The sequence below is a fragment of the Bombyx mandarina genome, chromosome 07, assembly GCF_030267445.1.
Source record: "Bombyx mandarina strain Sakado chromosome 07, ASM3026744v2".
Taxonomy (NCBI): domain Eukaryota; kingdom Metazoa; phylum Arthropoda; class Insecta; order Lepidoptera; family Bombycidae; genus Bombyx; species Bombyx mandarina.
In genome coordinates this window covers 12,179,499-12,189,414 of record NC_143214.1, presented here as the reverse complement: position 1 = coordinate 12,189,414, position 9,916 = coordinate 12,179,499, and positions in this window count along the sequence as shown.

The window sequence follows — 9,916 nt, the reverse complement described above, 5'->3', positions numbered from 1 at the left end:
CATAGATTACACACAGTTACGAAAGTAGATTGCTAGATTAAAAAAAAAAAAACAGATTTCTCTACCTTAAAATTTCTCTGTGCATTTTATATCAACTAAAACTTTTACAGATACGTCCTCATGATGTCCTATAGTTTAAACGTAATTTACTAGTTTCAATTTGCAAAAACCAGTTCTAACATTACACTTGAGGGAGTTCATATAGAGTCCCTTCTTTATTTCGCCGTAAAGTCGTGTTTTATGTAATTAACACCACAGTTGGAACAATATAAATGTTGTAGCGGCATAAACAATTCTAAGTAATTATATTACATTAGATAATTAACACATTATAAATTATTTTTACGTTTTAAATATTTGGCCTAAAAAAGGTCCCGTGTCACAGACTATATTCCTTTTTCGACCTCTCGTGCGTTCCGGCTTACGCATCATAAAAATGTACGCTCTTAAACGCCACACACTCATTCACTCATTCACTAACGGTGAACCACGACTTACAATGTTTATTTAAAACGTTATCGTTAACGGGTAATCAGATAAGTATTGTGCGAACCACGCACAGGGTCTTATTTAGGGTGGCACTAAATCTGCAAAATTAAACTTGGATAGTCTCTTAGCAAGAGTTTGTACAAATATATATCCACACCTTCTTTCGTCTGGCTTAGGCGCTCATCGACCGTTATTGATAACGGAATAGATGGCGCAGTTCCACTACCACCATTGCTATTGTGAGGTTTATGTCCCCTACACCTTATGTGTGAGGTTTGGTGATGTTGAGGGCTTACTGTGCGCTCTCCTCCGGAAACCTTATCGGAGAGGCCAATAAAACATTACTTATAATTACATGTTTATTCGCGTCAGCGACCGCGGTGGATCGCTGCACGTTGACCACTGACTGACTAACGTATGCTGCTCATTACTATATGCACAATAACTGCATAGTAAGCTAAGCGGGGCGGGGTATCATTCCCCTACACTATGATGCGACGCGGAGGGCAAAGCGAAGCACACGCCCGCGGTCATAGGAGAGAACCTGTCGCTGCCGACTGCTATGGTTACAATGCCTGGTAGCAACGCGTCTTGGAAGGTGATGTTCGACTTCGGCGAGTCCAACAATCTCGCAGAAAGGGTAAGCGGAACGAGAGAGCTCTTCTGCCCTGCCGCATGGGCGGCCTGACGGACCCTCTTTTCGCCTGGAAGGCTCCGTCGATCGAGCGTCCTTGCGGTAGCCCTTGCCTTGCAGTGTTGGTCGCGGTAACTCCTTACCCCGCGCGCCTGACCTCGTGGGGAATTGTCGTAAACATTAATTGATATCGATTATTTTTAATCTGTGTTTTACATGATTTTCATACCTTTTTTTTTTTTTTTTCGGGTAGAGGTCCGAACCTGCTACGAGGTCCCCGCGCAAAAGGGGCGCGCGGGGTATGTGAGACTCAACGATCTGCATTGTGTTGTGAGCAGACCGCGGGCCCAAGGATTTTAGGGCCCACCCACTAAACGACTTCCCTGCACTCTTACACCCGACGTCCGATCCCCTCCGAGGTCAGAACCCGGATGAGGTAGGGGGGCTACCGCGGTCAACACTACAACCAGACGGCGCGGCTCACCCCAAGGACGCCCAGCTGACGGAGCCTTCGAGGCGAATCGAAGGCTCTGAAACGTCGGCCGTCTCGGTACGGCAGCCCGTCGGGCCGCCCAGACGGTGCCGCTGGTGTCCCGGAATACCCCGCTGGACCAGAACCAGCCTGCCGGGTCGGGACGCGATACACCGTCGACCGGTCGCTCTATTCACTCCACGGCAGCGCGCTAGGGTGCTGGTAGCGCGCTGCGCGGCCTCACCCCCTCAGGTTGCCCCTTGACCTTCACCGGGGGGAGGTCGCTACCTACAGGGGCCGGGACGTACGGGCGTATTCCCGCCTCCAGCCCCAGGCTCGACGGCGATGGATCGGTGCGGAAAGGGAAGAGCTCTCCCTCTCTCGCTCCGCCGCCTCCTTCTACGAGATGGTGGACTCGCAGAAGTCGAGCATCGCCTTCCAGGACGCGTCGCTGCCGAACATCGTAGCCACGACGCGCGGCAGCGAGAGGTCCTCTCCTATGACCGCGACGAGGGCGGCGCGTTGCTCGTTGAATCCAGAGCAACGCGCCAATGTATGTTCCGCTGTGTCTTCCTCGTCGCGGTCCGCGCAATGGTGGCACTGCGCCGTCGGTTCCCTTCCGGCTATCTTATGCAAGTACCGGCCGAAACATCCGTGGCCGGTAAGCATTTGCGTCAGCCGGAAGGTGAGGCATCCGCGGTCGCGGCCCACCCAGTCCGCGAGAACCGGGCGGACCGCCTCGACGGTACGGAGGCCGGCCGACGGGTCCGCCAAGCGGCGAGACCACGCCTCCAGCACGGACCGCCGAGATTGGAGCCTCCGCGCTCGAACTACTCCTTCGCCGGGGCGCCCTTCCCCCCTAGAGCGAAGGTCGCTACGCCACCGGTAATCGGCAGCGAGCGCCTCCGCCTCCAGGTCTCAGGGTGGCGCCCCGGCGAGCAAGCACGCCGCCTCGAAGGAGACGGTGCGGTATCCTCGGATCGCCCTGACTGCGATCGCGCGCTGCGGACGTCGCAGCGCCGCGACGTTCTCGCGGGTCAGGGCGTGGCACCATACGGGAGCGCTGTATAGTGCCATCGACCGCACCACCCCCATGTAGAGGCGGCGCGCCACCTGATTGGGACCCCCGACGTTTGGAAGCAGCCGGCTCAAAGAGCCGGCCGTCGCCATCAGCCGAGGGCCCAATTTTTCGAAGTGAGCCCGGAAGCTCCACCGACCGTCCAGTTCGAGGCCGAGGTACCGAAGACCGGTCACTCCGACCCCGACGCGGACGCCTCCGATCACGAGGTGGGCACCCAGAGGCGGCGCTCGTCCCGGCCCGTGAAAAAGCAGTGCCTGGGTTTTATCGAGCGCCACCTCGAGTCCCAACCGTCGGATCCTTGTGACGACGTGTGCCACGCCTGCGCACGCCAGACGGGCAGACTCCCGGTAGTCCCTCCCCGGAGCCACGACCAACGTGTCGTCGGCGTAACAAATTACGCTCAGCCCGGGGTGGGGACCCCGAATGACGCCCCGCAGGACCCAGTCGTAGCCGAATGATTTTCATACCTCCTGTTTGCTTTTTTTTTCTTTTTTTTTCCTACCTATGCTGATAGCCTTGAGAGGCTTGATATTTCAGCTTCGCCCTAACGTTTGTAGGTGAGCTCACGGGGCTCAAACCAAATCTACGATGCTAACACGAACCCTAGCAAGAGCCGTGCTTCGCAGAATCTACCACCGGATCGGAAACGCGACCCACTGAGAAGATCCGGCGAGAAACTCAGTGGGCTGTGTCTGAGAGTTAATTTGCTCGTCGAGCCCTTCGTCGCAAGCGACGGGTTCGATGAGAACGGTGACCGGTGCTTGAAGTACCTAAAAGCACCGTTAGTGGATCGGGAGCTGTTTGCATTGGCTGTATCACTTAAAGAGTTTTAGGCTCTGATGCTAACATATGTTTAGGTGGTACTTAATAATTTATTATATATTAGAGTGATGGTATAGTAGCTCGTTGTCCGCTTTGGCAAGTATTTTTAAAGGAATCTGATTTTTGTTGTTGTTTATTCAAATCAAATCAAATCAAATCAAAAAATTTTTATTCAACATAAATGAAAGTACATACTTGTTGAACGTCAAAAGAACTACCGCCAATTCACAAGAACTAGCCTCCGTCCTGAGAAGAATTGGCAAGAAACTCAGCGGGTATGTCTTTTTTTTTTTTTTTTTAAATATGAAATTATTATTTATATATTTTTTGATATTAGATTATTATTTTTTTAAATATGATTTTTTTACAATGAGTATTATAACGTAACAATTACTACGATATTGAAATGCCCGGAGCGAGCAACTATTGTTAATTTTATTACTTACTGTCTTAAAACAAATATACGATCAATAATATAAATTACTTAAAAACTATCTATTAATGTGTTGTGTAACAATTTGACGTCTTTAGCTAGAATATAACACCACATTACAATTTGAATACTGAAGGAGCATTCTTTGTTAAACATAATAATAAATCCATTAGTCATTTCTATCTGGTTACGTTCGTCACTATTTCGTATTATTAAAGTAATGCTACTGTTGCATGTTTTCTTAACCGCTTAGTCATGTAAATTTTTATAAATTCGTTATTTGAGAAAAAAAATTCTAGTTTATTTGTACCCTGTTGGTAGCTATCATAGAACACAAGATGTGTAGGTAATAAGTGAATGAATCTCGCTAACATTTCTAAGATAAGTTTGATAAGATTACTTAAAAAGATTCGAACAATAACAAATACCGATACCATTAACGATCACTGTACAACCCGGTCTGAAATGGCCAGCGGCGTTGACACTACCAAAATAGGCCATCACTTGAAATGGTTACCCCAGAATCCCTATAGTAGTCCGCCTGGAAGACTCCTCCTCCTTGCATCGTTCTCTTCATTACTGAGGGTCGTGACTACGATTGTTCTCCATCTGCTGCGATCCTTGACCTCGCGGAGGGCGTCGTGGAGCTTGATGTCCAGACAAGACCGAATTTGGTCCGACCATTTAGTGGGACTGCGTCCACTGGGACGTTTGTCCTCTCTTGGATGACCCTGATCCCTGAAGACTACATGATGCATTTTAACCAAAGGATCGTCGGTCTACCGAGCAGATTCACTTCACGTTGTTTTTTTTCCTACCTAAGCTGAGAGCCTTGAGAGGCTATATCAGCGTAACCTTAACTAGTAGGTGAGCTCACGGGGCTCAAACCTGACGACGTTGCTAACACGAACCCTAGCAAGAGCCATGCTTCGCAGAATCGACCACCGGATCGGAAACGCGACCCCCTGAGAAGATCCGGCGAAACACTCAGTGGGCTGTGTCTGAGGGTTAATTTACTAAGAACGATGACCGGTGCTTGAGGTACCTAAAAGCACCGTTAGTGGATCGGGAGGATCCGAAATGACGTGACTCTCGGTGGAAGATATTTCCTTTTTTTGTTACTCCCAAACTGGTGATCTGCACGAAACAACTGCAGCCTTCGCAATACATAATAATTAGCGCATCATAAACTTTGACTGTCACAGTTTGTAATTAAACAAGTTATCAACAGTCGTCCCACAGCAAGCCAGCGTCGCAGCCGCCCCGTCTCACCCCGCTTCCTGCTTGTACGGCACGCACCTTCACTGCCTCATCACGTTAATGCGTCACTCACGGCCACTCGTCTAGAGACAGTCTTAAGTTTCAGTTTTTACAGTACAACGACTTTGCACAACTCTTCAAACCGTAAGAGTATCTAATACGATAACCAATAAAAAATTAAAATTTTGGGTTAAAATAAAATATAATATTTTTTCTAACTTGTTTCAATTAAGTCAATCCGACCCTGTTTATTTGTGGGAGATAAGCTAAACGGTCACCCATCCTGTAAGGGACCGGGCGAGGCGTTAACAGTTATTTTCACTGTTAGGCCCGGATTAGTTTGTATCACCGTATTAGCTGTCTCTACCTCCTGTGAGTCCGCACGGGTCAGTACCACCACCCTAACTACCTCTGCCGTGAAGCAGTAATGCGTTTCGGTTTGAAGGGTGGGGCAGCCGTTGTAACTAAACTGAGACCTTAAACTTATATCTCAAGGTGGGTGGCGCATTTACGTTGTAGATGTCTATGGGCTCCAGTAACCACTTAACACCAGGTGGGCTGTGAGATCGTCCACACATCTCAGCAATAAAAAAAATAAAAACCAACAAATTAATTACTGTTTTAGTGGTGGTAAGGCGTCTTGTGAGTCTAACCAAACCCTTAAGAGTGGGACTACCTCCGGTGGTAGATTCTGCGAAGCACTGCTCTTGCTAGGGCCAGTGTTAGCAACGCTCCTGGAGGCCCGAGAGTTCACCTTCACAGGGTTACGCTGACATAGCCTTTTAAGGTAATCAGCTTAATAATAATAAAGCCCTTTAATTCCGAACTACATGCATGATGAAATTTAACATTTTTGTTTTTTTTGCATTTTATTTCTTATAATATATCTCGCAGTTCGGCGTGCCTCGTGGCATAGGCCTCCGCCAGCTCTCTCCATTGGACTCGGTCCTCTGCAACTCTGGTTTAGTATGGTCCTAGGGTTAGGCGTATATCGTCAAGGTAATCAGCTTAGGTAAGGAGGTAATCAGCTTAGGTAAGGAAAAAAAAGTCGCGTATGACCAGGCGTTCCGGTGTTAACAGTGGGACTGCCGCTTCTGAGATCGCGTGACTCAAGTCGGGTAGCGCCGTTCACGTTCTGATGTCCATGGGCTCCGCTAACCGGTGAACACCAGGTGCGTATGAGAACGTTCAAACGTATGAAAATAATAGCGCAAGCAACAGACACCGTCTTAAATCTTGAGGTTTAGTTTCGTAATAGGCACCATAATGATTTTTCTCGTCCGCTCGTAACTAGAATAGCCTAGGCTACCAGAGAATAGAAAAAAAACATTTAACGTTTTTTTTTCTACACTAAATCGGCATTGAGTTTATACACTATAATGTGTTACAGCAGAATTGTGGCTAACATTGTCGATTCAAACTTAAACTTCAACAAACAAACTTCAACTAAATTCCGCTTGTTGCTAATAGAAATAAGTACTTTTTATCTATTTTAATTGTTAAACAACGTTGTTTGCTGTTTAAATCCACTCTAACAATAATCCTCTATATAATAGCAGTAATAGACTTCTTGGAGGAATATTTGAGTCGACTAGTATCAAAGTCGGCAATGTGACTTGTGGATAATTATTGGTAAATCAGAAAAATGAATTATTGACTTTGTGAATTATTCCATTGGCAGTCACAAAACTCTTCTGAACGACATCTTAGATAAATAACAGGTTAAGTATTAACCTTTATTTAATGCAGGTTTTGAACCGTATTCTTTGAAGGAGACGATTATATTCAAATCAATCTGTATTGAAATATCAATAAAATTTTTTTGTCCAAATGCACAGATTGCCACCTTTGATAATAGACGACTCATTTATGCACGTCGTCAAAATATACTAATTACAAAAAACCGTAGAAACAATAAAACAAAACTGTACAATATGACATCAAGTTCCCGCCAAACATTTTCGCTGTAAACAACGCTGTGTTGCAAGTAAACAAAATTATAAATTCATAATGAATATTAAAACAGTTTTTTTTTTCTCTCTCTCCGTTTTATTATTACCCAGAGAAGTGGTTTTTAATAAAAGATGTAGTAATTAGCGCGTGGACGTACAAAAGTGAAATCAAATGGTCTAGTGGTTTTGTGTCAAGGCCTCGCTTCCCCCTGTAGCGGCCACCACGTGTGCGAGCTTTTGCCTTTTGTGGACAAGTTTCAATATCAAATATACGCAGCCTTGTGTCCAGATTAGTTAGAATTTATCAATAGAGACCACTGAAGTGAGAATAATTCGTGTTCACTGAAATTATTGAATAACGAATTAGGGTTGACAGCGAAATAGATATAAGAGATAAAAATAATATTTGTTTAAAAACTATAAAAACACGCATAGCAGAGCGCTCTAACAATACATATTTTTTATCCCGTTGCTTAGAATATCGGAGCGAAATTATAAGATTATTATTTTTTTTTGGTTTACTGGTGGTGGGACCTCTAGGGAGTCCGCACGGGTAGGTATGCCTATTTCTGACGTGAAGCAGTAATGCGTTTCGGTTTGAAGGGTGGGACAGCCGTTGTAACTATACTGAGATCTTAGAACTTATGCACCGGTTTTCGAATCCCGCAGGCGGGTACCAATTTTTCTAATGAAATACGTACTCAACAAATGTTCACGATTGACTTCCACGGTGAAGGAATAACATCGTGTAATAAAAGTGAAACCCGCAAAATTATAATTTGCGTAATTACTTGTGGTAGGACCTGTTGTGAGTCCGCGCGGACAAAACTCTGCCTATTTCTGCCGTGAAGCAGTAATGCGTTTCGGTTTGAAGGGTGGGGCAGCCGTTGTAACTATACTTGAGACCTTAGAACTTATATCTCAAGGTGGGTGGCGCATTTACGTTGTAGATGTCTATGGGCTCCAGTAACCACTTAACATCAGGTGGGCTGTGAGCTCGTCCACTCATCTAAGCAATAAAAAAAAAGAATAACCATAGAAACAGACTCATTTGGTTTCTTATTATCACAATGACGCTACTCTTTGAGGACACAAGCACGTAACCCGTCTCCAATTTGCAATCTAATATAAAATTCAGTCGAAACGTTATGAATGCTGCATTGTTCTATATTTAGCAAACAAACATGGTTTATGATAATTTGTATCTATTATTTTATTGCATAATTCGATGATACTTGGATCATTTGTGGTCTAATCGAAACGATATCACATGCGTGCCTGTGTCAGTTGAGTATCCGGTCACCGTCCTCGTCGAACCCGTCGCTTGCGACGAAGGGTTCGACAAGTGAATTAACCCATAGACACAGCCCACTGAGTTTCTCGCCGGATCTTCTCAGTGGGTCGCGTTTCCGATCCGCGATCCGAACGATTAGGTAAGGAAAAACCCTCACACTAGTTTCAAGAGATATTAGGTATGTTAGTACGTCGTTTTTGAAGTGAAACTTCTTTAGGCGCGAGGGTAAAAAATTTACAGATTTAACGTCACGCAGGTATGCAACGGAAGTATCGAAAAAGAGAGAGAAAGCGATCGAGACCGATTGAGAGAGAGTAAGACAGGGCGAACGTAGCATGAAGCAACTAGCCATGGAGTGAGAGTAGGGAGCAGGCAAGTGAGAAAGATCGAGAGAAAAAGTGAGACAGAGCGAACGTCGTATCACGCACAGTGCAATGGAGCGAGAGGTGGGAGAGAGCTATAGTGAGAAAGTTTGAACGAGAGAGAGAATAAGGGATATCGAGAAATAATACACGCTATATTGGTTTGTGTATTCGTTTACTAGTTAATTATTTTTAATACAGCGCTATCTATGAGATTTTTTAATACTAACGTGTGTATGAAACCTCTTGTAGTGAATTTTAATTTAGGATATACGTGAAGTTAAAATATAAATTCACAGAGGGCGCTACTTCATACTATAAAGGTGATTTACAATTATTTACTAACGACAAAATTTTACTAATAATATACTTAGACATTTAGGATAATTGTATTAAAATTTTTGAAAGTTTCACTTCTAACACGTGTGAATTGCACACATGTTATTTTTTTTCTATCCATTCCACTGTTGGACAAGCCTCCTCAAGGTTCGCTACAATAACCGCCATTGCGCATCCTGCCATCAATGGATTCCCGTGATTTTTAGTCGATTGATATTGCTACGCCGGTAAGAGAAACGCCATCTATCGCCGAATAGTCGAAACGAATATCGAAGCATCCAGAATGCTCGAGAATCACAACGCCATCTATTGACAGATAACGGAAACTACGACTAAACTTGTGTGGAATATTCTCGATAATTCTAGGGATGCGGTATACACTATAAAAGCGTGGTAGGGATGGCACGCAGTCAGATAGTAATCGGAACTACTCGAAGCGAAACAGCGAACGGATCACCTGAAGCGAAGCGGAACAAGCGAATTGAGAGTTTTAAAGTGTTTGTTGAGCGTTTTAAAGTGTTTAAGAGTTTTAAGTGTTGAATACAGTTTGTAAGTTGTACTTTGGTGAAATTTTATTTATCCCGAACCCCAGCGCGTAACAACATGACAACGTAAATACCGTTACTATCTTCAGACAAAAGGTACCACATGGACTTTTTGGCGGGAACGCGAGGAGTGAAGTTGTGTGATTTGTTCTGTTTTGTCTATTTAGTGTTTCTTCAGGTTTAAATGTGTAATAACAGTGGTTTATGAACTGTTTAATATCTGTGAAAGTGCA